Source organism: Ambystoma mexicanum, chromosome 12, assembly GCF_040938575.1.
Source record: "Ambystoma mexicanum isolate Mex_15411 chromosome 12, UKY_AmexF1_1, whole genome shotgun sequence".
In the NCBI taxonomy this organism is placed as follows: Eukaryota; Metazoa; Chordata; class Amphibia; order Caudata; family Ambystomatidae; genus Ambystoma; species Ambystoma mexicanum.
In genome coordinates this window covers 267090688-267117764 of record NC_090936.1, presented here as the reverse complement: position 1 = coordinate 267117764, position 27077 = coordinate 267090688, and the positions used below count along the sequence as shown (strand labels likewise).

Sequence of the window (27077 nt, the reverse complement as noted above, 5' to 3'; positions counted from 1 at the left end):
TGCTGAGTAAAGGTATGTATGTAACTCCATGTAGCTGCTTTGCAAATAGCATCTAGAGGGAAGTTTGCAATAAATGCCCAAGAAGCTCCTTTACCTCTGGTAAAGTGAGCTCTTGGTGTGAAAGGCAGGGTTTTCTTCGATAGGGAATAGCAGAGCTGTGTGCATTTCACTATCCATCTGGAGATGGCGTTCTTTGAAACATGATCACCGTCCCTGCTATGGAGACAAACAGTTGATCTGTTTTTCTAAGCAGTTTTGTCTTGTTTACATAGTACAAAACTGCCCCCTTGCAGAAGGTGTATGGAGGTTTTCCTCAGCTTAGTTGGATGGATTTTGAAAGAAAGCAGAAAGTTCAATGGATTGGTTAACATGGAACTTGGATATGGATTTACGTGAAAACCTAGAGTGTGTTCTTCCTTGTGGATAAAAAAAGAAAGGGACTTGCACTGACAAAGCTTGTAGCTCACTTACCTGTCTTACTGAGGTGATGGCTACTAGGAAAGCTGTCTTGTATGTTAGGTGTTTGAGGCTGGATTTGTGCATAGCCTCGAAGGGTAGACCCATGAGCATGGACAGTACAACATTAAGATCCCATCCTGGAGGCGGATTGGAAATGGGAGAGGTAAAGTCTCTTTACTCCCTCCATGAAAGCCTTAACAGGGTCTTTCCAGCAGGACACCTTGTTTTGTGAAGTGGTGTACACAGGCAGAGCCGCTAGGGGAACCTTGATGGAGTTAAATACTAAGCCAGAGTCTAGTAAGTGGAGCATGTTGTGAAGAATGTGTGATGGAGTACTTTCAATAAAGTTTACGACTTTTAATCAGCACCATATTACAAATAATTTCCATTTGTTGAAGTAGCAGCGCCTGGTGTGAGGTTTGCGTGCCTCCTTGGGGCCATCAATACAACTTTGAAGTAATTTTAGGTGTCCTAACTCTATGACTTCAGGAGCCAGGCTGCCATGTTCATAGACTGAGGATGTGGGGGAAATGTTGACCCCTCCATGCTGGTATAGCATGTTGTAGGGGTACAGGAGTTTGACTGTTTTGTACATCGCCAGTTTGAGCAGATGTGGAAAACAGGGTTGTCTCGGCCACATAGGAGCAGCCAGGTTCAGAGTAGCTTGTTCCTGGTGCATCTTGTGCACTATCCTGCACAGGGTTGGGGCTGGTCGAAAAGCGTAAGCAAATTTCCCTGACCAGCGCATCCACAGGGCGTTCCCCTTGGAACTGGGTTGGGCATCTGGGATACATTTACCCACTCAGCAGTACTTCCCCACATCACCAAGCTGCACTTCAGCAGTTAGCAGCTGAATGGCTGTGCTTGCTCCTTTAAGCAACATTGCCCAGCATCAAAACTGCATTTGCAGCTACAAAATGATGGCTGCATTGTCTTGCCAAGCACCTATTGGGCAGGATGGAACAAGGGGGCACACTGAGAAAGCCCGCCAGTGTGTCTCTTACATGCACCAAGAAGAGAATTGAGAAGCAGCACTGCTTTGCTGCTAGATCCACATTCCCCCCCTTGACAAAGGAAATATTTGGCCTTTATAATGATGGCGCCATGATGCTCTTTCTCATCTGTTCAACCTTACACAGTTCGGATCACGGGAGATATAACTGTGCCTATCCACATTCAGATTGCGCCAGCGAAAAAGAGCACTGTCACAGAATGGCAGGCTGTGTCAGGCATGGTCTGAGAAGTCAACAGAAACTTTCCTTTCAGCCGTACTGAAAAGCGCTTGACTTTTGGCTACAAAGTGTCAAAAATAAAACCTGCAAAAAGAAACCATAGCTCTCTGTGCATATGTCAATTTCAAGGGACCTTTGCTTTGTACAGACTGTTGTGTAAGAGAAACTGGCTAAGGTTACAAACAATGTTTGAAGTCCAGATAGGCGAGAAAACTGAATTTGAAAAGTAAATCCCAGCAGCTTTCACCACGTGTCAAAATAATTTTTTGCAAAACAAGAAAAATGGCTGTTTTAAAAGTACAATGTTGAATAAAGCCCTGTCCTTGCCTAGAAATGTCAGGGGGGTGTTGTGTGAAAACCTAGAGGGGATGTTTTGTTTCAACAGACATGATTCTGATGCAGACAAATAACATAGCTAAGGTATTGGCTGCATTGCGGAACTAGCCAAACAGGTTTGCTTTTTGGGGGGTTGCTAGCAACAGGAGAGGCCCCCCCCAAAAGAAGCCACAATAGATTCAGGGACACTTACATGCTAATTGTGCCTTTGCAAACTCTGAATAGGCCAAGAGAAAGAAATATCACACGCTCGTCAGACTTGTGTCTGTCTCCAGCTTGAGATAATAGATTCTGGGACACATACGTGTGACTTCTGGAAGTGACAACAATCATCCACTCAAACCAAGGAGCTCCAAAGAAAAACTCCAGGACAACCCTGGGCTAAGCTGACATTTGCTGGTTGTCACAAGTTTCTCTCTTTCTCACCAGTTTTTCCTTGCTTGTGACCTTCTTGGGTGTGACTTCCTTTTTTCTTACTTTCCGAGACTTGTACAGGCCGGAGCGCGAGTCTTCGCGTTCCAGCGTGATGTAGCCGGCTGTCTTAACCGGATGGCATTCAGTATCCAGGAAATATAGTCGTGAATCCAGGAAGGAGGTAAGAGTCCCACGCTCGGAGAGTGTCCTGGACCCCGCAGGACCGAGCACAAGACAAATCTGGAAAGAGGATACGGGCTAGCGGGTAACGAGAGAATCGGATGGGATTACAGGAAACAAGGGAAAGAAAAAAGGGAAAAATAATGAACTGGAAAAGCACGGGAAGCAGACTCTAAACACACGTCTAGCTACTCCAAGCAGTTGCGTTGAGACATGCAAAGCTGCGGGGGTGCGTCTGTTTTCTAGGAAGTCGAGCATTGGCGTTTCAGGCCCGTCGGCCATGTTGGAAGGATCACTGAATTCATGCCGCGGTGCATCATGTACATGAAGTCCAAAAAGGGCGAATTCGGTGGTTCATGACAATGGTAGCCTGAAAAAAATGGTCCCAGTTGAAGGACAAAAGCCAGCCCCATTTGGCTCAAAAGACTATTTAGTGAATACACTTTTAAGACTTAATACTATAACCAGACAGCGCAGTAATGTAAAAGTTGTAGTTTAAATATGATTTTCGTGGCTTTCAAACAAGATATCGTGGCTGTCCATAGCATGTATGGGACACAAACCCCAGGAAAATATGAATCATGGTAAAAGTACACATGGTGGAACGTTAAAAATGTATAGAAATATGCCCTATGAAAATATGCACACACCTAAAATTGTGGGATTTTGGGTGAAGCGGTTCTCACTAAAATCGCCAAAAACTATCAGAAGGGCAAAACAATGGCGTACAAACCTGTGAATGGGAACACCATGCTCTGTATAAAATGTGTCATTTGCCTAGGTAATTTGCAAATGTGCCACAACTGTACAAATGTGTAATTTATGTTAAGATTGATTTTGGCAAAAAGGACTGTGGGAAGGCTTTGCACCTCATAAAAACACAATCCCATAAACTGATTCGCCTCCAAGAGGAGGCAAGCACCATTGGTTGACCTATCCGGTTCTTGGGGTAGGTCTAGTTCAGTTCTTCCCATCAATAAACCTGGTGATGTCACCCGCTTTTATATAAAGGGTGGGAGCTCACAGGGACAGGACAGTCTCCTGAATTTCCAGCGCCTGCGCATCCAGACATTCCAGATCCACCTTTGCAAGATTCCAGACTCTACTGTGAGGCTAAAGCATAGCTGACCCTATCCCACTAAGGCCACTGATCCAGAAACCCCACTAAAATCCCAACAAGGCGGAAAAGCTGTGTACACTTTTGGAAGCATCCTGTGACCAGACCGGCTTTTTGTCCACTACCTGCATGCCCGATGTACCCTTGCCATCCAGTGACCAGACTTGCCCAGCTGTTTGCTGTGAGGGGTGCCTGCCGTGTTGTGACCAGAGTTCTTGAATCCAGAACCCGGTTGACTGTCCAAAATCCCAAATTCAAGAGCGGATTGAGAGTATTACCCCATCCCATAGCAACACATAGCCTATCCCATCTTGACCCTTTTCTTTGTCCTAATCTCCAAGTAATTCTATTCATACCCTGATAACTTGTCTTCAACTGTTCCAATTCTCTGTGCACCCTGTCCTTGATCTTCAAGCATTAACACCACTTTTCTCTTCATTTCTTTCTTGCATAGATCATAAGTCCTTAGCCATATTTTGATTAAATAAATTAATTTTCCATAAAGAAAAGGGGTACACTGCGTGAAGGGTTACAACTGCAGCGTAACTATTATATTCACGGGCGGCATCCTCTTTTCTAGCCATTAAATCTAGTGCAGTGAAATGTGTCTTTTCTTAAAACCGATTTTCTCTCCTTAATTGCTTTATTTTACCAAAACCGAACCTCCTTTCACTTTGGAAATCTCATCCAATTATCCAGCTATAGTCACTCTTTCACTTCTATATTGTCCCTGTGTTGTGCATCTATCACCCAGCCTAAAAACCGCATTAAGATTCTATGTATTTCACCCGTTTAAAAAAAACGTTTTGACATTTAAAACTGCAAATGTGTAAAATGCAACTTTTCAATGTGTGGATTTGGCTGCACTGTGCACTGAAATGAAATCCTACTGGAAAGTCACACTTCTCTTGGTATTTGCACACATTTTTAATGCAATCTTTGATACTAAGGATTCACAGTGACTCTTATGTACAATATGGACACAAGTAAATCATGCTAAAATTATCTACTTATCTTCTCCCCCCAAATGCTCTCTGCTTTCATATCTTTCGTGGCTCAATCAACTTGGACTTGGGTATGTATACTGATTATGTACAATTTTACCTTATTGAAACTGAATTTACATGTGCAACGTTGATTCATTGTGTGGGATGTATTGACCCACTAGGCTCTGCCCTGCAACATCACTGTGTGCTGTTTTCATCAGAACCAACAAAATGGCCGCAAAAAGCCCTGTGCGCACGCGCTAAAACCTCTGAGAAGTGCGCAGTGAAACCAGAAAAGTTGGCTGCCAATCTACTTTGCCTGTGTCCGTGGTAGAACAAGAGACCACACTGCCAAAACCTGTCATTGGGCTGCCTACAGAGGGAATGTAAACTGAAAGGCAGTGCTTCATTGCCAGGAAAACCAAAGGTGCTCTGAAATCAATTTTCCTTGGCTGTTGAAATTGGAAAATAATGGTTCCCAAACATCAGAAAAGATCCAACATCCTTGCTGGGTGTTACCCGTCAGTTTATTTAAAAAATCCACATAAGCATACAATGTCAAGAGAAGCATAATTCATCATGGAATATCCACAGTAAAAAGGGTGCTTGCCTGGGAAAATCTGTCAGAATATGGGCGCAGTACTGCTGCCTGCCTGCACGACAGCTGTCAGTTAAGTGCATTAGAAGTTAAACCTGTGCATTAAAATACAATTGTGGAAAAGAAGTGACTTGCCACCAAAAGCAGTATATGTTGCCACTATTCAATCTCTATGTTTTAAAAAGACTGGAATTCGAGAGCGTGTATTTTTGAAAATGTAAAGTTTATTTTAGCAAAGACAATTTTAAACAAAGTGTATTAAAGTAACCTCTGATGCCAGCCACAGAACTTCAAAGGCAGATTCCACAGCGTTCCCCAAACAAAAGGTGGCTTCCTTCTGCTCTCTGCCCCAGGAATTCTCGGTCAGATGCTAATGAAAGGGGGAGGGAATTTTGCTCTGCTGCTCTGAGGAGAGACAAAGGGCTTCCTGAATTGAAAGGGTATGCAAATTCAAGTGTCAACAAGAACTCCTGCCAGCAGGAAGAGAGGCCTGGATTGTTCTTGGCCCATCAAAACTTTGGGGCCGGGACAGACTGATATGTGTATCCTTAAACCACAGGAAAGTATCTTTTTGAAAAAGACTTACAGAGAACTGTGCAAAATTGTAAAAATCTGTAAAATATAGTGTTAACATGAACATTCTGGCCACATTTTGAAACTACTCAGAACTCTGTGCTATGCTCAGGGACATGACTACAGAAATTGTGGTTTTGTAGCAATTGTGATGATGCTAGAAATATGAAACTTCACAGGATTATGCCCAGATGTCATGCGCATATATGTATAAAAATGTGGACAAATCCGACATTGGGTACCAGCGCGAAAAACTGTCAAATCTGAACCGAAACTCTCACCGAGATGGGACTCAGATGAATACCTGCTCCACTAAATCTGTGATGTAAATGTGTTATTGCTAGCAAGTTGGTAACATTGTAAATATGCTTTATATGAAAAATAGATTTACTGTGCAGAAACAAAGGGGAGGTTCTCCCTGGATTGTAAAATAGAGCATCATCATGACACCAGATTTCCTTCTCAAATCAGGGGAGAGGACAGACCCTGACTAATAGGATTCCTAGAGAGTGTGCCTAGTATAATTCAGCCTACACACCCCTTTGGGAAATACATATATAGAGACAGCTTAGGACCTAGAGATACAGACACACATTCACCCATCAACTGATTGTTGGTGGAGCACTTTGCAAGAGAAATCCATATCCAAGACTCCAGAACTTTGAAAGCAGAAAGGCCAATTTCCAAAGATGAACCCTTCTCAGCTTGGCCTTTTAAAATCCTGAAACCAGATTTTACCCCAGACCTCCAATGGGAAACAAACCAAAAAGAACAGCCTGGCTGCGCTGTTTCTGCTTTCTTGCTAAGAATTCTTGTTTGAATCCAGAGATCCAAACCAGTAGAGCAGAGCTGTAACCAGATAGCTGCCAACCAGAACCAACCCGTCAGATCCAGTCCAGAGTGCCGTGCAGTGTCCAGAGTGCCGTGCTGAGTGCAGAACCTGAGCACCCTGAATCCCGTCTGGTGGGCTAGCAGAATTCCAATCCTGAAATCTTTGACCAGATCCCTGACGGGTCCATTCCAAACAGCATTAGTGAGTATCTATAGCATAGAATTGTCCATAGCAAGTATCATATTCATAAGTAATCCTATCCAAACCCATTCTATTATATCCAGAACTGCATTGTAGAAAATCTTTTGTCTTACCTGAATCTTTCTCTCATCCCTATAGTCCTTTGATAATAGTAGTGTTAAAATCATCTTTGCGCTAATATATTTGCTGAAGAAAGACAAGCGTCTAGGCAGGTAGAAACCATCCAGAGACGTCCCTGGATTGGTGGCTGTGCTGTCGTGTAGCTTGTGGCTTCATAGTCTCTTTAGTGTAAAGAAATATTGTTTGTAATATTCAAAAGCACATCTTTCTTTTGAAAATCTTGACTCTGAGAAAAACCAACCTCTACTAAAACCTTCATAGCTTCCATACCGTGTATTCTAGTTATTCCGCAATCGCGCTTCTCGTGCGTGGAAAGGTTTGCCGCTAATTTTTCGTTTGGCTCAATTTCATGACGTGTAAAACAGCTGTTTTTTGCATCCGACCTCAGAATTAAGTGTTCAATCTGCTAGTGACTCAATCATTGCTAGTGTTTATCTGAAACCATACAAAGCGGCTCCCACTAGTTTACAATCCAAGTTAGTGAATTAAATCAATTTTTCAGTGTTTTTCACCATCCATTCAAAGCCACATTCAAAAGCATTTGACCCGTTTGCACTCATTCCTGTTTCTCTCTGAGTTTGCTGGGGGAAATTGGGATTGAAACTGTATTTGTTAAATTCGGTCTTTACTGAAACCTGTGTTCTCTCCTTCCATCTCTTTATACTGTATATTGGGGGGAATTGAGTAGTGTGCAGGGGGGGGGGGGGAGTGTGACATTGCATTTGACTGAAGCCACACAAAGTATTATTCTATGCTGCATTATTTTTCCTATCCATGCTCCTTCTGAATAAAACAGATTGTTTATGGTAACATCACCCCATTGGTGATCCTGGTATAAATATTAAATAGTGTAATATATATATTGTGAAATACATAAAATAAATCTTTTAACTTTGCAAAACAACCTGCTTCCTGGTTCAGTGCGACCAGGGGGATTCAAAGAGAGGGGCGTGATATAAGGGTACATCATTCAGAAATAAAAGAACTTATAGACAAACATATACAATTAAGGGTTTCAATTGTGCATCCCACGCTAGGCATGGACTTAAGTCAAGTGCTGGGTTGAAATCACTTACAATTGTATGGGGTTTTCTCACATATGGTGAATTATATAATTTGTTTTTGATACTTATATGTGTATATGTATGTGTGTATATACACATATATATTTTTCATTGCTCATTTTTCATCAATTTTGGTTATTTTAATGTTACTTTTCACAATGGGGTTTTATTGTCAATGTCTTAAACAGCCTTGAGGATGACCCTGTGGTCGAAACACGTGTCGGCTGTGATCACCAATAAAAATCTCCATTCACGATTTTGGATGGGGTCTTTTATCATTTACCTTAAGACACCTACATTTGGAATTGGAATTAAATGTTCATTTGCGCAGTTTGACTACACATCTTTCACACTTGTTTCAATAATTTAGGAGGAACTTGGAGGCACCGCCTGTCCAGTCTTTGCAGAATGGAACAGCATGTAAAACAAGGAAGTTAAGCGCACCCCATTGGTCACTCTCCCCTTTTTCACTTTTTGGATTGAACAGAAGGTTGGTTGTTCTTTTGGTATTCTGCTTGTATATTTGAGGGGATTCCCCCGTTATCAGCCAGTCGTCCAGGTACACTGGGATTGATACTCTGCGCATGTGCGCCACCACTACCACTAATACCTTGTGAATACTCTTGGAGCTGAGGCTATGCCTAAGGGTAGCACCTTGAAATGGTAGTGTTGATTTGCTATTTTGAAGCGCAGGAATTATCTGTGCACTGGGAACATTGAAATATGAAGGTATGCATCTTTCACATCCAATGTTGCCATGTAGTCCCCTTGTTTTAGCAGTGGGATTACTTTGTGTAGCGTTGTCATGCAGAACTTTTTGGCTTGACATATGATATGATAGGTTATTTATAACACACTTATTACCTAGAGTTTTCTAAGAGCAGACCCGGGGATCGAACCTGTGTTGCTCCGTGTCTTGTTTCCAAGGCGAGCATGATGACGTGGAGCTATCCTCCCATGTGTGTTTGCAGGACCCAGGTCTAGGACAGGGCGCACTGTAAGGTCTTTCTTTGTCTCAAGGAAGTACGGATACCCTTGTTAACCTGGTTTGCTGGGACGATAGCTATAGTGTCCTTTTCCAGCAGTGCTTTGACCTCTTCTAGCAGAATGTGTTGTTCCTCCTGCATTGTTTGTCTCTGTCTTGGCAGGTAGTTGGATGGTCTCTGTACGGGTTCTATGCAATAGCCAACCGTCATGGTGGAAAGTACCCACTTATCTGACATGTGCCCCACCCATGCATGGGTAAATTGACAAATGCGACCTCGTACTGGAGAGGCATGGGATGGGACCTGGAGCGGGTGGTCATTGCTTTGGGGTGGTGGAGCCTCTGGTTGAGGAGACTGTCTCTATTCCTAGAACTTCTGTGCCCACTTTGAAAATTCTGCTGGGAGGACTGCTCTGTGAGCAACCTAAAGATGAAGTTTGTCCACCCTGACCATAGTTAGAGGGCCGTTGGGAGTTTTGTCTTTGAAATTGGTGTGCATTAAACGTGCCTCATTGCACAAAAGGTTTGTTAGTAAGCTGCCCCATGGACTTAAGGGTGTCATACACTTCTTTAGCACTTTTCAGTGCGTCCTCGACTGCTTTCCCAAAAGGCATTTGGTTCCATTGGCATATTAAGTAGCGTGACTTCAGTTTCCAGCTTAAAGCCAGATTGTCTTAACCATGATTGGCGCATATACAGCCTGTATGTTCTGCGCTGTCCAGATTATTTTTCCAGATGCAGTTGGCCACCTGCTTACCCTCAGCCACGGTCTTTAAAAGCTGTGTTTTCGGGGACTCTGGGACAGAGTCGATTTGTTGTATGATCTCATCCCATTTATGGAAGTTGTAACTTGCCAAGAGTGCAGTGGTATTAGCTATTTTTACTTGGTATGCAGCTGAGGAAGCTACTTTCCTGGCCAGTGTATACATCTTTTTGGTCTTCTTGTCAGGAGGGGGATCATCAGCAAAGGCTAAGGGTGTGCCCGCCCGCTTTCTTGTAGTAGTTGCGACAAGAGAGTCAGACTTTAATTGACCCCTGATGTATAATGGATCAGAGGGGGCTGACCTGAACATCTTTTCAATTCGGGGGTTAACTGCCGTTTTAAGGTTGGGGGTGAGAGGAGAACTCTAATCCCCAAGGATGTCTTTCACAAAATCTTTGTCCACTTATGCGTCTTGGGTATTGATCTTGAAATGTTCAACAGCCTTTAGGAGAGTGCAGTCAGCCACGGGTTGGTCACGATGGTCCGGAGATTGTATGATGTAGACGTCATTATAATACTGGTCTGTGTCATGAAGGTCCCCTTGGTCTGCTAGTGAACCAGTATCTTGAGACCCTAAAGTGTCAATGTAATAGAGATTTTGGGACATGTCCTGCGGAGTGTTTGGCTGGGCAGGGTCTAGTTGTGATTTTTTGGCAGCAGGTTGGTCTTTAGCTGCCTCCTCTTGTGAGGGCCCTTTGAAGTTGGACAGTTGATCAGGTTGACTATCCAAGAAGTTTACAAAGCATGACATTCTTTGCATTATTTTGTCACATTTTTCAGGGGCCCATTGGATGGAGCTTGGAAAACCTGTGATAACAGGGTAGAGATACTCTCTGATGTAGAGAGTTGTTTATATTGCATGGCCCCTGAAAGGGAGTAACGAGAGAGAGGACTCTCTCGCCTATAAAATACGGGATTTAGAGAGTAGGCCCTTTGCAGATTTTGTGCTTTTTGACACCTTGGACTTAAGGGGAGTGTCTGGGACATGTTTCTTAATAAGCCCCATCATTTTACAGCTACTGGAAAGGGCAGTTGAAGTGTCTTTCACTGGTACCCAAGGGTTTATCTGGTTTAGTGGTGGTGTCGGGAACAGACTTTGACATCTGTTTTGGGGGGCCTGTTATGTGGCAAACGCGATTGCCCAGAGGACAGAGATTTTTGGACCTACCCTTTGACACTGTGTGGTCAACTGCCGACCATCGGGGGTGTGCTTTGTGTGGTGTGCAGTGTGGGGGCCTGAGCTGCCGGGTTTCTGTAGCAGAACCACCGGCCTGCCTGATCAAGTCATGGCCTCACAAGCTGGAAACTGTCGGGTCGCGATCGCCCTCCATGTCACTTAGGATGCTGACATCGCTGGAGGCTCCCTCCACTTCGGCCTGCATGGCGTGATGTGCCAAGCATTTAGTGTTACTTTCCTTTAGTGTTTTGGGCCAAAAAAGTTTGCAAAATTTACAATGTCTTTCGGGCTGGTCCCTGGGGAGACAGAGGTTACACACCTTCCATGGAAACTTCCCGTTACAGGAAGGGCAAAATTTAAATGCGTTTTCCATAGTACAGAAAGATGGCAGCCCAGCGATGGAAAGGGAAGAATAGAGAAGTAGCCATTCTTTAAAAGAAAGAAGTTATGACCTCCCCCACTCTCCCTACAATGAAGGGCTGAGGCATGTTGAGGCTTAAGTAGGCCACATACACGGAACGGTCCAAGTAGTAGGATGAATTTGTCCTTGCAAGCCGTTGCTCAAGAGCCTAAGGTGGTACGGCAATCGAAAGGATAGAAAGAAATCTTACTTTAAAAACGTGTATAATCAAAGGCGTTAGTAAGAAAAAAGGAACTCTGCAACTTGCGTCTGACTATGATGGGGAAAAAATATTGTATTTCACTTGTCAATTTATAATGTTTGTCATTATGTAACCATGTAAGCCTTGCATCTCCTTTGCTGCACCCTTGTTACCTATGGGTCTGTTGTGCATTAGAAATTCAATTAACAAACAAACAAACAAGAGGGACCTCGGCGCGTGAAGGACCATGAGTACAGTGGACATCACACTAGGGATAGGTATTACTGAAACGCCCGGTCGACGTCCCTTTTCGAGTTTCGAAAACAAATAATGTAATACTCCGCTACTACCACTAGATGTCGGCCTATGCATAGCATGTGATCTAAGCAGATCCACAAGCCTTAGAAAAAGATATATTTTGTTTTACAATTCCACGTTCTCACATATTATTAGCTTCTCTTCCTTTAACACTCGCACACCGTGTGCCTTTACTATAACAAATCACAAAGTAAAGTTAACACCTAAAAACCTGTAATCAAGATCTTCAAACATCTAGTACTAGCCTATTTACCTTAAAACTGAAGAAAACCTTCATTTAAAGCGGAGAGAACTTTGTTAATTATTCCAAAAATATTTTTTTTAATTAACTGTCCAAAGCCATTTCAACCGTAGCTATAACAAAATTGTACACCAGCAATTCATTTGAAATTACTAAGGTGAGAAATTCCAACCATGACAAATACAATTATCTTTTGTCCATTATACAGAATGACTAGGGCCCAGTGGCTGATCCCTTTATTAAGATATTTTAATTTGATTAATGATGCTATGCAATTATATAAAATGACAACATTGAGTATGCCACACAAGTCATTTCAACATACCTTTTTAAGGCATGTAAGATTGGAGACGACTTAGGTTATCTTCCAAAATATTCAATGTGTTTAAAATGTATTTTAGTATATCTTATGACAGTATTAAACTAAAATGATTAACTTTTGTATAGTTTTAATGGAATTAAGGTCACATTACGTCTTGCTTGGTGTATTTAAAGATTGTTAGATTTATAAAATACCCTGTATTTGAACTGTGGGCATGAAACCTTGTTTTCAGCATAAATACTCCTGCGAACAACTCTTTGTAATACCTTCAGTCCATGATTGATTTGTGTAAATAGCAGGTCTCTTTGTTTGTTCTTCCATAAGGCTGCCCCTTCTGGTGGACTTTTTTACTTAACTTGATTTAAACAGGTGACACCAAGTACATTACATGACCAGGGAACTGCTTCTCTGTTGTCTGCTCGCCCTCCTGCCTGTAGAGCAGAGATTACTGTACACCTCTGCAAATCACCTTTGTACGGCATTAGGTTATTCGCTGCTGAACTGAATGCAACCCTATCCATCCTGTTGCAGCTCTCTGGCGCTCTTTCGCTCATCAGGTACAAAGGACTGAACCTGTCAGACGAAGTAGTTTCCCGTGGGGTCCAGTGATGGCGTTTCTCCATCTCCACGAACCACACCACTGTGTTGTCTTCCCAGTAGAGGGTTTCCCTAAAGCCTCTGACCGTCCAGCATCCAGTTGAGAAAGGATCAGGGGCTGCAGGGCGATTCTTGCAAGCATCCGTGGCAGTTGTAGTTGAGTTACTCGTCCATTGTGAGCATTTTCTTTATTACATACTTGTCGGAAACTAAAGTCTAACACCATGCATCAGTTGACATGACGGGCCACCAACTCCCACAACCACCTAAGCACTGGAACGAGGAGGATGAAAGAAATGAGCATCAAGATCAAAGTTTGCTAGTTCTCAGAAAGCAGCAGTGCGCAGGACAGTTGAAGATAGAAACCAAACTATTTGGAGCAGCTGTTCAGGAGAAGACGCTGCATCTCCCTCAGAGGCATGTGGTAGCTGGAGGCACGAGTCGGTGTAGCGGAGCAGCAGAGCTTGTGAGCACAGAAGGGGAATAACGCTGCACAAGCAGAACGTGACGTTGAGATGTCAGGAACCAGGAGAGGATTCCTGGGCGTTTGGCAGCTGGAGGAAGCAGCATTACCCTCAGAAGACCTGAAGGAAAGCAGGTGTGCAGGAGCAGAGGCGAGAGAGAAGCCAGAGAGACTTCAGAACACTGTAGAGTGGAAAGCAGACAGCAAAGCTAAGCCGAGAATGCGCAAACTGGACCGAAGACGCCACACAAAGTCAGTGAGTCAGCCCAAGCAAAGTGGGGACCCTAGTACATTTCAATGACCGCCGCCAAACTCAGTTTCAACATTGTAAAGTTGCAGAGACAGAAACAATTAAAGAGATTGTTTGCAAGTCAGAAGAGCAGTGTGCAAACACGGCCACCAAAAATACATGAGTGCAGTGAATGCAAGTATGGGGAAAACATAAGACGAACATTGAAGCAACTCGATTTATGGAATCAAGAACAGCATATGCAATATTGGCTATAAAGAGAAACTGTTATATATGTATGGAAGTAAGAAGTCCCGGCAGGCGAGTAAACCAGGCACAGGGATCGAGTATGGAGATTTGTTCACCAGGAGCACAAAGCAGCTCCTGAGTATCAGGCATAATCAATTAGGCTGTGGGAAACCATGAGCTAGTTCGTAGTGCGCAGCAAATCTAACTTTGTGCAAGATTCAAACTTTTTGTCCTTTTTATATTATTCAATATGCTCAAAATGTCCCTTAGGTGAGTCGTTTATTCCCCTCGATACATGTTCCCAAACATACACAGTTAATATCACATAGCTAGGTTTGTATGGCACCATTTGCTGCAGGAGTCAAAAGAAGTTCCTGGTAGTTGATTTCACGCTAACCAGGCTCCCAGTTGCAATTTCGAACCTTGCAGGTAGTTGCAAGTTGCAAGTGCATGAGAAGTCCTGGCAAGGGAGAATAGCAGGCAGTTAGTTGGAAGTGCATGAGAAGCCCTGGCAATGGAGAATACCAGGCAGTTGGAAGTGTGTAGGAAGTCCTGGCAGGGGAGTATATCAGGCGACTGCAAACCTACAAAAAGGCCCCAAAAAGGACAGTGTTTGTTAAACGAAGAAGGAACTGTTTAAAAGGAGGAATTACAAGGTTAAGCAGACTTTTACCTAACAGGATTGTTGTAGGTCAAGAAAAGACTCAATGAACTGTTAGAACAAGAGATACTGTCATACCATTGAAGAATCCAGGGGAAGGGACCACCCTCTGGAACTAAGGTAGAACTTTTTAAGTTGGAGCTGTTCTATTTTCATTTATGAACACTATTTTTTGCAAATATCAGGTTAAAGACATTTATCTTCTCACTGTATTATTTTGTTTATAGTGCGAGGGTCAGGATAGAACGTTTGGACACAAGGACAATTTTGATTGCTGACATCCCGACACAGACAGATCCTTAGTTTTTGGTTTTAGTTAGGGAAATTCCTCTTACAGCAGGGTCAAGGAAGCATTTTTCCAACCAATTTATGTTAATAAAAGTCTTTAACCAAACACATGAACTGTGTGTCTGGCTTTCATTTCTGACCCCTCACAGCTCACAAGGGACGGGGTTTCTCATTAACTCAGAGGCCTGGCCCATGTAACCCTTTGTGCTTTCATGATAAAAGACAAAAACGTCTATCCTCTCCAAATGTTCAAGACACCTCTGCTGTAGCAATTAAATGCCTCCAGCCCCCATTTGACCATGTAGGCAGGCTAAAGCGAATAAATAAGCTAGTCAGAGATTGTCACTGGAGAGCTAACCAGCATTGCCACACATTAGAAAACTGTAGAGGAGCAACTAAATGCCCATGCAGGAAGTCCCCCCCCACCTATATGCTGGAAGCCTGTAATTGTGCAATGCTTGACACCAGCGGTTGTGACAATTCCACAGCAAATCTTCGGGAGAAGGTATCCACTAAGAAAACCTTATCAGATGTATTCCCGAAGAGATGATAATGTCATGGAGGAAATCCCTGAAGAAATATGAAAAGAGCAATGAAAAGAACTGGAGAAGACTTGCTGAAGAAGAGAGTGTATGGACCTTATAGAAGCTGATGATGAAGTAAAGAATCGAGTAAACTTTCAAATACGAAAAGATTGCACGTTTGAAGAGCAATAGAGAAAACGCAAACCGTTCAATAACTCTACAGATGCAGTAACGCAAGTAGACTAAGTGATCATAGAAGCTGGCTATACGTAGTAAATAGACTGCAGGCCGAGCTGCCATTTTATAGAACCTGGACATCGGTGTCACAACTTTAGTAAGTTCAAACCCGTGGAGAGAAGGGCTGAAAGCTGTGTCGCGGCATAGAATTAGCTGGATTGTGGAAGAAGCGAGAAGGGCTGTCTGGCCTGGTGTCAAGGCTGGAGAAGCCAAGACTGTTGATCTATTTTTGAAGGCAGTGAACGTGAGATGCTGAATCATCCCTTGTTAAAGGTGCAAAGAAAGAACACCATGAGTGCCAAGTTTTATTCATTTAAGACAATTAAATGCTGCAAGATGGGCCGAATTGTGGTCTCCTGTCACATGAGTCAAGGATCGAAATCAAATTGGGCATGCAGTTCTGGAACTACGATAGCACGTGCCGGTACTCCCTTATATTCCAGAGGTGAGGATTCTTGCAAGGCCAAGTTCAAAGGCAATCTTCATGGCAGAAGGCATGGGTAATTAGAGATGTTGGGCTAATTGGGTGGGGAGGTACAATGAAATCCACCTCCTTGCACCTGGGTATGAGTTACATGCTTCTAGTGGGCCAAATTTTTCAGACTGGCATAAGCGTGCCAACCAATTGTAGAGGGCCATACAACGAAGGGCCTTATAGTTTGAGAGCCAATAACATACTGTGTATCTAATAAATGTTGAAGATGACTTGCACTAGGGGTGGGCATGAGTTGTCCACCTGACAGTAGATGTCCAATCTCAACCCAAACCCTTATAGAAAGTATAGAGGTTCCCCTTGAACGTATCACAACCCCCTGTAGGTTTTTCGTATTTGCCACGTAGTGTGACACATTTTTACTATAAAAGTGTGATATTTTTAATGAAATGCTTCGAGAATGCTTGTGCAATATCTGTTATAACTCCCTGTTTTAGACAATTGATAATAAAACAGACGAACTTTGCCATCTTCCCGAGTTGGTTCCGTTATTTGGTGTAAGAGTTACTCTGCTTCCAATCCACTGCATGATACGCTACCCAAAGGACCTTATATTCAAAACCATTGATTTATTATACATTTAAACAGTAATGTTGTAGAGGGGGAGCCAAGTACCCCCACCTCAACCATCTCGCCCACATTACCTATATGTTGGGAACCAGAGTGTGAGACATGTGCATTACCAGTGAAAATACCAATACCGAGGAGAATCACGGAGGCAAGGTTCCCATTGGGAAAGCTATACCTGCATACAAGACAGTATGATGGCCATTTGAACGAAATCCCAGAAGAAGCAGGACCAATGAAAGAAAGAGCAGATTGGTGACGTCTCACACGAAGCTGAACTGATGTACATAGAAGAGATACAGAGACAAGAGAATGAAAATATTCTTTAAGACATCAAGAAAGTATTAAAGGTAAGTGACACCTTGGGCTCAAGATGAAGAAACGTATGCTACAGAAACAATGAAGATTTGAATTCATTTTACACGTCTACTTATGCAATGAAACACAAGCAGATGAAGTATTCTTGAGGCTAGCTATGTAGTGAATAGATTGAGGCATGCACCAACGTATACACATAAGAATAAAGAATTGATGTTTTGTACGACGTGTCATAGCAGAGCTAGACCAAAAGACGTAAGGCCTCTTTTCAAGTGTGTCGCAGGTGAAAAAGCAATTGAATTACAGAAACAGATCTCAGAAAGGTGAGGTTGGCTGGATACCAAAGGTCTTATCAGAATTGGATGAGCAGATAGTAGTTACAAATCAATTGAAAGAACAAAACTCCTTCTCAGAAGGCATGGACCAAACAAGGAAGACATCAGCGGTCTACTGAAAAATAGTATTTAAAATGCACCAGAGCTCTAATTTGTGGTCTTCAGTCATGTGGAAGTATGAAGTTGGACAAACATAACAGACCGCACGTACGCATGAAGGCAGAGCGTGCCTTCACTCCCCCGAATTCTCCAGAGCAAGGAACATTTCCAAGAACAGGTTCAAAGCCTTAATTGTCAGCAGACCACTGAGGTGATGATATGCTAATTGGTGGGAAGCTATGGTTATGACCAGCTCACCAGCACCTGGAAGTCTAGTCTGCGTGCTGCTAAACGTAGGTGGAAACGTACTGACGAATGTAAGAGTGCCAACCAATTGTAGGGGGGCGCATGATTAAGAGCCCTATAGTGGGTATAACCAATGGGACGTTGAGTATTTAGTAACGTTCACAGTGACCTGTTTGAGAGGAGGGCTTAGTTACCCCACCTGATGTTAAGAAGCCTATCACATTCTTAGACTAGTATGGAACGTATACCTTGATGGTCCCTCTGAGCTTATCACATTTGCCACTAGGTTTTAGTAGTTAGCAATGTAGGATGACGTTGGTAAATACATAGGTTAACGTCATCCATGATGAGATTTCTTATATAACACATGTTTTTTCTGAAGCAAATTGAGAGACCATGCTATGAGACATCTGTTGATGTCCGTTGTACTCCCTGTTTTAGATAATTGATATTAAAACAGTAGAACTTTTTGCCAACTACCCGAGTCGTTTCGATTATTGATGTTTGAGTAACTTCTGCATCCCCATTCATCTCACTGTATTGCTACCTTGTCTTAAAAGGCTGAACCGACACCTTCAGTTCAATGTATTCCCTATTTTATCACACACACAAATCATGTCATGCTACTTTTGAAGAGCATTAATGAATGAAGCGATGCATTATTGCGCATCTCTCAACTTTAACATGAGTCAGTCTCCTTCTCTATTATTTGTTGCCAGATATTAACTCGGCATTCCAGGGTCTTTTTTTAATAATATTTGTATTACATAACATTCCTAAATGGAATTCAATTGTATATAAAAATATAAAATTTCTAAAAACCATACAGAATCACAATCAAAGTTGCACAATCATACAATGTCCAAATTGTGTCAGTTTTCTGCAAAATACTAAACACTTATAACATCTAATAAAAGTGCTATATCCAAGATCAGGCACAAATAAAACAATGTCAATCAGGTCACAATAATAAAATGCTACTTTCTGATGTACCACGCACGCTCCAGGAATTTGGAAACCTCAATGGCTACACCTGGCGAAAGTCCTAGTTTAAAAAATACTAAAGCATCAATCCTGTTTCGGATAATCAAAAGGTAAGATACATTTTTTCCTGGCCTTGTCATATACAGGGCAGACATACAAAGTTGAAATGCTTTTCAATAACTAGCCAATGTAAGCATGTATAGGTTGACCATCTAGATATATTGGCCATCACAGGAATGATATTTCATCTAAATTTCAGAAATAACGTTCTCTTTCTGGGGTACTCGAACCAATCAAGGTATTGCTCACATCCCTGGTTAATGTTAAACAAACCACTGTAAGATTAATTGATTCTAGCTTTCCTTGTTCAAAAGAAATCATTGCCCATCCCTCATATTGTTTTTAAACAATATGTTGAAGTTCTAGAACATTTACGGAGGAATTCCGCAAGTGTTGAATATCGAGTTATGCGAAACAGACCATTTTCACTGTGGACAGACAGATGGCTTATCAAATTCCCACATCACCTTATCATGGAAATTCAAAGATTCTGCTTTATTAACATGAAGCCAAAACATGATCAGGCAAACCGGAATATCATCTTTAAATGCGGTTAGCTTAGTTCGGGGTACAGTGGAATCTTAGGGACAAAGGGTAAAAGTAACAGCTTCTTCAGAAAGCTCCTCTACTCAGTGTCAAAATACACAGATAGGGAAGGGGCCCCAAAGCTCTGCTCCATAAAGGATCATCATACATGCTTGGACCGTAAGACTTCATTTGTGAGCAGGCTAGCCGTGCCCCAAATCCATGGCCAAATGCTGAAATTCCCTCCACTCGCAGTTTATAAACAGAATAATTGCGTGAAAGATGGTCCGAGCAGACACTGTTAGCAGAGAATCTTAATCCCAAGTAATCATACTGGGAAACCAGTTTAATCAATGACCCATTGAATTTAATATGTGCCTTCATTGGTTTAGTTAGGTGGCAACTCTAAGAGTATTAGACCCCTTAACCCATGAATCCCAGGGTCCAAACAAAATCAAAATGGAAAGGGTGTGTCCAGTGGAATGAATTCATACTTCTATTGTAAAAAGAAGAATCAATGACCGCTCAAGTATATGTCAACCTGTGCCCAAACATCAAACCAAAAATCATCAATTTAGAAAAATAAAACATTTAACAAATATCTCTACACTGTTCTAAAAAGGCCTACAAATTATTATGAATAATAAATCATGTATATGCTGACAACACTGCTGAAAACATCACTACATAAACAAATGTATGGCTAAAGAAAATACAAAGCAATGCTTTTCAGTCAATCTAAATGACAATACCCGCAAAATAAGAGTCTGATACTGGTCAATGCAAAAAATTGCAAATTAAACAAAAACGGAATCAAAACAATTATAACAAAAATCAATTGGAAGCAATCAAAGCACTGTCCGTTTATGTAGTGCTGTTTTCAGAAAGGTCTGAATTTTTTATGTTATTTGTATATTTATGAATTATGTAATGGATCAAGAGTAAGACTCGGACACAGTAATTAGTTTTGATACAAACTTGTTTATTGATAAGAAATGAAAAAGGCGGTTGGGAAATCCTATCTGTCCCTAAACCCAAGAGGAGCTTCACTGCCTCAGCAAAACTAAGGAACGTCTGTCAAGATTGTGGGGTTTAATGGCAGCCAGAGGATCAAATGAACTGAAAAGCAATGTCAGGTTCAAAATATGCAGAGATCTTCTTGTAATGGAAAGGCACGCTGGTAGACTGAAAAGCCAGCATCAAAAATTGCAACACTAATAAAGTGCCTGGTGAATTCAAACTATATGTACTTCAGTGGAAGCAAGGAACATGTGAAAAATTAAACCCGACTGCAGAAAGGAACTGGAAGGCGCACTGACTGCCAAACTAGAAGGAAAGCAGCTTTAATTGTCATCTACCACTTAACAGAATGTAGTGTTTAAAATAAAGAGAAATGCCCGCACTAATTGGGCCTTGCATGTGATTGATAAAGCCAAGAAAAATGAAAGGCGTGTTGTACATGGAAGGCATGGCATTTGCGAACACAGAAACTGAGATGTCTCAAAGTGTGTGCATTTTGCAGCTTCAAATGAATACATGGAGATAAACGTCCCCTTGCCAAAGTGAACATATCATGAGGAGGAAAATGAACATTGAGGGTGCAATGAAATGTATTAAAAATAAATAAAAAGGCCTCATGTGTGGCATAAATGTAACATTCAAAGTGCAAGTTTTTGTGAATGGAGAGCATCTGCGTGTGAAGCCCAGAATAACATTTCTCGTGAGATTTGAAGGCCCAGGCAAATCGACATTCCCCATTACATGCTCTGCTTTGCTATCTATTGCAAGACCATTTCTTTGAAGTTTCAGGGCCTTGGAGAAGAGCTGCATTCATGCACGACAGAGTCATTTATTGGTGTGATGGGTCAACAGAAAGGCCACTCTTCACAGGCTGAACTTTGTAAAATGCCCAAAATTCAACAAATTCTGTGGACCATGCCTGGGTTGACAGTGGATGGCCTGCAATCAAGATGGTCACATTGTTAGGGAGAATTCTCATTTTATGCTAATTTCCCTTGCCTATAGAGTCCCCCAGCAGCTTTGCTGGATTTGAAGGGCTTGTTTCTTTTTACCTGCTAAGAGTGAGACTCTTTTTCCCACTCTTAGGCATTTTTGCAATGTGTGTTGTAGGCTATTTTTTTGTGTTTAATGCCTGTGGGGTTTTCTCTCCCCCATAAGAACCATCTTTATGCACATATGTTGCACAGCACCCTGCGTGCAGTGACACAGGGGTGTCGTAGCGAGCCCCAAACAGACTCCATACCCTGGGACTGACTACTGTCTCCCAGAGCATGTAAAGTCTCCAATGACTTTACTAGTCAAACCTTACGAACTTAACCAGTACAATCCATCTTACTATGCAGGTACTGGAAAGGGTTGATAGTTTTTCCTTTAGGTTCATTTTCGAGGGGTACCTTAAAGTCGTGCTCTCTAAAGTTTCTGGCTGGTGGCAGTGGTTACTACCAAAAATATTCAACCGCAAATATTTTCCTATGGGATTTTCCCATTGTTCGAGGCCAATACATTTACTGACAGCCTCTAACATACCGCCGATTTATTTTATTATTAACTTTACTCTGGTAGGTTTTATGTGCCAGAACTTTAATATAACTTCGTTCTCGAGTCTTACTCCATACTCCTAATCCAGGTCGGGGATCCTTTGTTCGCTCTTTTGGCTGGCTTCTGCCAAGAAGCCCTCCTTTCAGCGCCTCTGAGTCTGGGATGGGTCTGTTTGGGAGGGGGAGCAGAACCCCTGGACAGAGTTGCTACAGCAACTCAGGTCGCACTCTAACCTGATAGGCTGGAGGGTCTCCCGCTAAGAAGACCACTCCACTGTGTGGGTGACAGCTAGGCTGTATGAATGTGTCTCTTTCTGCATAAAAGCAGGGTCCTGAGGACTGGAAGAGGAAGACGTCGCCACTGGAACTACAGAACCGAAGGGGAGAGAAGCCACAGACATCTTCAGCATCTACACCACCGGTGAAGTCCTGCCGGATTGTCTCACCACTTTTCTTCCACACGATGAGAGGCGATCTTCATCGAAAGAGCCTTCTTCCCTTGAGCTGGTGGGGACAACCAGTTTATCCATCGCTTCTCTGGAGCTGCCTTGGTCGAATCGACAGTGCACCGCACTTGGAGACCGGATAGCCAGGCAGCTATCGACCCGGACCGCGATTAAAAGGAGCGTACCTGTTAAACTTCGTTTGGCAGCACTGCGGCTGGTTTCATCCCTGGGTAGTGCAGTGACTCGAACCTTCCTCCACGACGAGAGCCTCTCTTCGTCTGCTGGACCCCTCGAACTGCAGGAACTACCAGGAACAACCGCATGAGCCACTTCTTCACGTTTAAGGTACATTGTTCCACCAAGCCTCCCTTTTCCCGTGGTAGCCCTAAAGGTGTTTTAAATCCTTTATCTACTTGTTGGGTTGGCCACCCTCTCTCTTAACATTGTCTTTAGCCTCGCATCTACCTCTTCAATATTTTTCTAATAAAGACTTGTCTGCAGCTACAAGAACATTTTTGCTCCTAAGCTCTTGGTCATGTACCACTGACTCTGGCTCAGGCCTATTGACTCTGGCTGATTTGTTAGATCTGCTCTCACTAGATTCGTTTTCAATGAGAAATGTGTTGATGCACCTAAATCTTCTAAACCCCTCTTCCTTCCTACTGTTTTAACTTGTGGAGTGCGATTTTGCTCAGTTTTCATTCACTTATCTTTCTGCTAAAGTGTCACTGTGCATTACTTGTTCACAAAACATCAGGGAAGTGTTGCTAGGGGGTGTCTGAAGATATTTTGGGTTAACATGTGCTTTCCCTCCCTTTCGGTAAATTGTTAGAGTGCCATTTGTAGTTGGTTTTCACGGTGCCGTTTTGCTCAGTTTTCACTATACCGCAAACTTGTCTACAATTGAATAGGGAGTTGTATATACTTTTCCTTGACTAAACTGAACTTACTTTATCAACTGTGATTTGTGTGTTGAACTAGATGTGTATAGAATAAATATATTCTCTTTTTGATACAAAGCTTTGGTCAGTGTTTCCGTGTTCCATGGTACTGTGTTACCTATTGTGTAAACCCTGAATACTGCTCATCTCCCTCTTGAGATAAGTCTGACTGCTCAGCCACAGCTACCAACTAAATCTTTGTGGTACAGACGGATACCAAAGGGGATTTATTGCTCTCACCTGTAGTCCTAATCTGGTGTAGTTCTCCCTAAGGGAACTGCACTGGATTCTGCCTAACACACACGATTCCAGATACCCATCTGGCCAGAGAGATAAAACCTCTTCAGCAAACCATTAGCCCGGCTTTTGACTTCACAAGAATGATTAAGTATGTTACACCAGTCTAAAATCAACAATTGAGTGGCAGAGACTGGAACAAATACCTCAGACAAGAACTGAAACTTTCAACTGTGAAATGAAAGTTAAAATTATATATATGTAATTATGCTGCATTGGTTTATATTTGGAATCACATTTTGCCCATTAACTTTGGAACTTTGATACCTCCAAAAATGAGACGTGTACCATTTTAAAACTATCCCAAGGCCACGTGGTTGCCAAAACTTCTATAAAATTAAATTTTATTAAACCAAGCTACAACCTAAAATGTGTTTCTAGCCTCCCAGAAAGTGTCACAAGACCAAGAGTTTGGTATGTGGTGGCTTAGTGAATCATATACTGTCTGTAAAGTTTGATGATAATAACTTATTTGTGATGTGAAGAATCCTGTGGATCCCTCACTGAAACCCTGCTTAAAGTCTCCTCCCAGGTGGATAGGGGAAGGTAGATTCTTCCGGATCCCAACCCTGGGGGTGAGGTACTGTGGGAGGTTCCCCTGGGTGGAGATGGGGCCCAGGCAAGTGAGGAGATTCTGTGGATTGAGACACAGTATCCTCTGATAGGGAGACTCATAGCACTGTGCCAAAAGAGGTTATGGCGTAGTCATTTTACTGTCTCTCAGCCTCCTATTAAACCTAAGGTGATAAGCACTAAGGTTGTAATAACAAAGTGCACTATACCAAAAGAAAGACTTTTTGGTATCTAAAATTCAATGCCTACCTCAATTCCAAGGATATACTATAAAGTATTGTGGAAATGTTGTCTTCTCTAAACAATCTTCCTCTAAACAAGTTAAAACCCACAGCCACTCTATTACAATTACTAAGGGAATTACATCTACCCTTAAAAGTAAATAAACCTAACTTTGATAAGACAAACAATGTGCCCCAAAATACTAGTGGGACTGAGACGAAGGGGAATGTAGATGTAGCAGACAGGCAGTTGAGCCTAATAGCCATTTCCAAAGTTGGGCAATTGAGGCGGATGGCTCACACCAGAAGCCAATTGTCAAACTTGTGGGCCATAAAAATCTGCAGCAGGAGAGAAGAAGGAGCTGAAGAAGGAGTTGGGAGGCTGGCAGTAGTAGTAGAGAAGAGAAGCATGAGGCTGGTAATTCATGACGAAGTGGGACCATAGAAGAGATTCCGGAACATGGAGACAACAGATTTCACCTGCAAGTTCTGAGAGGGTCCTGTGTCCTCAAAACCTGTAGTGCAGAGGCTGTGCAGAGGAAGACATGCAAGAAGTGAAGTTCTCCCCATGTGAGCCAAGTTACATAGCCATAATCGTGCAGGAACACAAGGCCAGAACCAGAAGGCAAGCCGAGGGTTTTCGGCAGCAAAGGACTACTTCAGGAGGTTGTACCATGAGGCACCCGTGCTGGAGAAGGGTGTAGGTTCCAAGTGAGGCCAAAGAAGAAGCAGAGGTCAAGGAAGTTGGGAGAGCGATGCAGCCCGCAACTGCAGTGTCCCCGAGGCCGGTGAGTGAAGCTCATCACTCAAAAACACTCAGTAAGCCTTGCCGGTAACGGTAACCAGCTCCAAAGCAACTCCCGTAGTGTTGAAAACAAGTAAAGTTATTTGTCACATTCAAGTACAATGAAAACTTAACACATGCATATTCAGAAAGCTGGAGTGTTTGTGTGGAAAGTAAAAGACCATTCTATTCATTGTTATACACTTTTCACATTACTGGAGTGGTCGCGTGCCTTTAATTGTGGAAAAGGAACACTGTTTGAATCCATTCCCAAAAGCCAGAGGTACTGTCTTACAAGAGTTACCAGTGAAACAAGCACAAAGGAAGGTCACCTGTGACCAATTATATTTCCTGAACGAAGTCAGAAGTTGCCTCTTTAACCTTACGCAGGAATACAATTTCATTTAAGTCTTTAATTTTGCAAATCCATCTCAAAGAGTGGTTGCGTGTGCCTAATTATGGTTTCACTTTGAAGACTAAACCTTATAACATCCTGAATTGACATTCTTTATTTTATGAATGGGCTGCATGGAAGAAAACAACAAACAATAGCCAAGCCAAGAAGCTAATCCTTTTTCCAGTGAAGCAAGTCCTGTTTAAAACCCTACACATAAAATTTGAAGTTGTTAACGGTCCAGTGGCCTTAAACCCAAGTGTGGCATTGTTACCCGAGGCTGAAAGAGTGGCGCTAAGGCTTCTGGGTAATTACTGGGACCAAAGGGGTGTGAACAAGTCTGGGGAAGGGGAACTGGGTGCTTGGAAAGAGCATTGGTGAAATAACCTGTAATGTTGAAGACTCCTGAAGCTGAGAGGAAGTCAGTCTTCTGGACAGAGGCAAGTTACCCGTTGTGACAGTCTAACAGAAGAGTCATAGAGGCTACCCCCTTCTTGGAAGTCACTGAAGGGAAGAGTGTCTGAACTGTGGTGGTATATAAAACGGTCGGTGGATGTTACATAAAAGTAGTTGGAAGTAGTGGCACACTGTGGGACAAAGGTGACTGTTCTCATAGTAAGAAATGGGTGGTGGTTAAGAGGGAAGCATCAACCCAAAGAGAAGCATCCTGACAATTATACCAAATGTAGTGGAGAAGCCCTAACTAATTGTAAAGTTAAGAAATTCTATTATTTGAAATGTGGCAACCAATATTGAAGAGAAGATATCTAGGATTACCAGTGGTGCTATTTTCTTACCTCGAATTAGAAGGAGATCTGTTCAACCAAAACCGGAGAGTTGTTAACAGTAAATTTTTGTTTGTTGAACGGTTGTTTTGGCTTGGAAATGATGAGAACTGGTTCAAGACTTTTCTTTTCCTTTGAACATTTAGAAGTGACTTTGAAACCCTGGGGAAAGGGATTTTCCCAGGACAGGTGAAGGTCATCCAGCTATTGTACATTTTTTTTGTATTATCTTATGTTGCTTTATTATTATTCTTTGAATGTTTTGTTGTTTAAAGTGATGGCCAGTTTACTATGTTAGGAGTTGTGCCTTTAGACTAGGTGGGGAATTAACTGAGAGTAGGGCAAGCAAGGCTTTGTTTGCCAACTTTATCTTTAATACAATCTCTAATCATGAGAAATTTATAAGCAGTTGTAAGCCTAGCATTACTGACCCCTCACAGTGAGTAAAGTGCAAAAAACTGATAGTCGCACCTCTAACTTTCTGACGAAATGTGGGTCATTTTAAGTTCACCACGATTAGAGGAATCCAAAAATATAGATGTTACATTCATTTGTAAAACGTACATTGTCAAGAAGTGACATTTTAGGTGAAACATTTAAAAGTGTATAATGAAGACTCCAGTGGGTGGGTTCACCCTTCCCATCAATTCAACCTCATCACGCCAAAGGCCTATCCACAGAGA

General features: G+C 42.4%; 1 protein-coding gene across 15 annotated transcripts in view; it reads right to left on the bottom strand.

Annotated features, from left to right (window-relative positions):
• PLEKHA5 (pleckstrin homology domain containing A5) overlaps positions 1-27077 on the bottom strand; it is a 1790419-nt gene that overhangs the window by 1023466 nt on the left and 739876 nt on the right. The gene's annotated exons all lie outside the window — the stretch shown is intronic.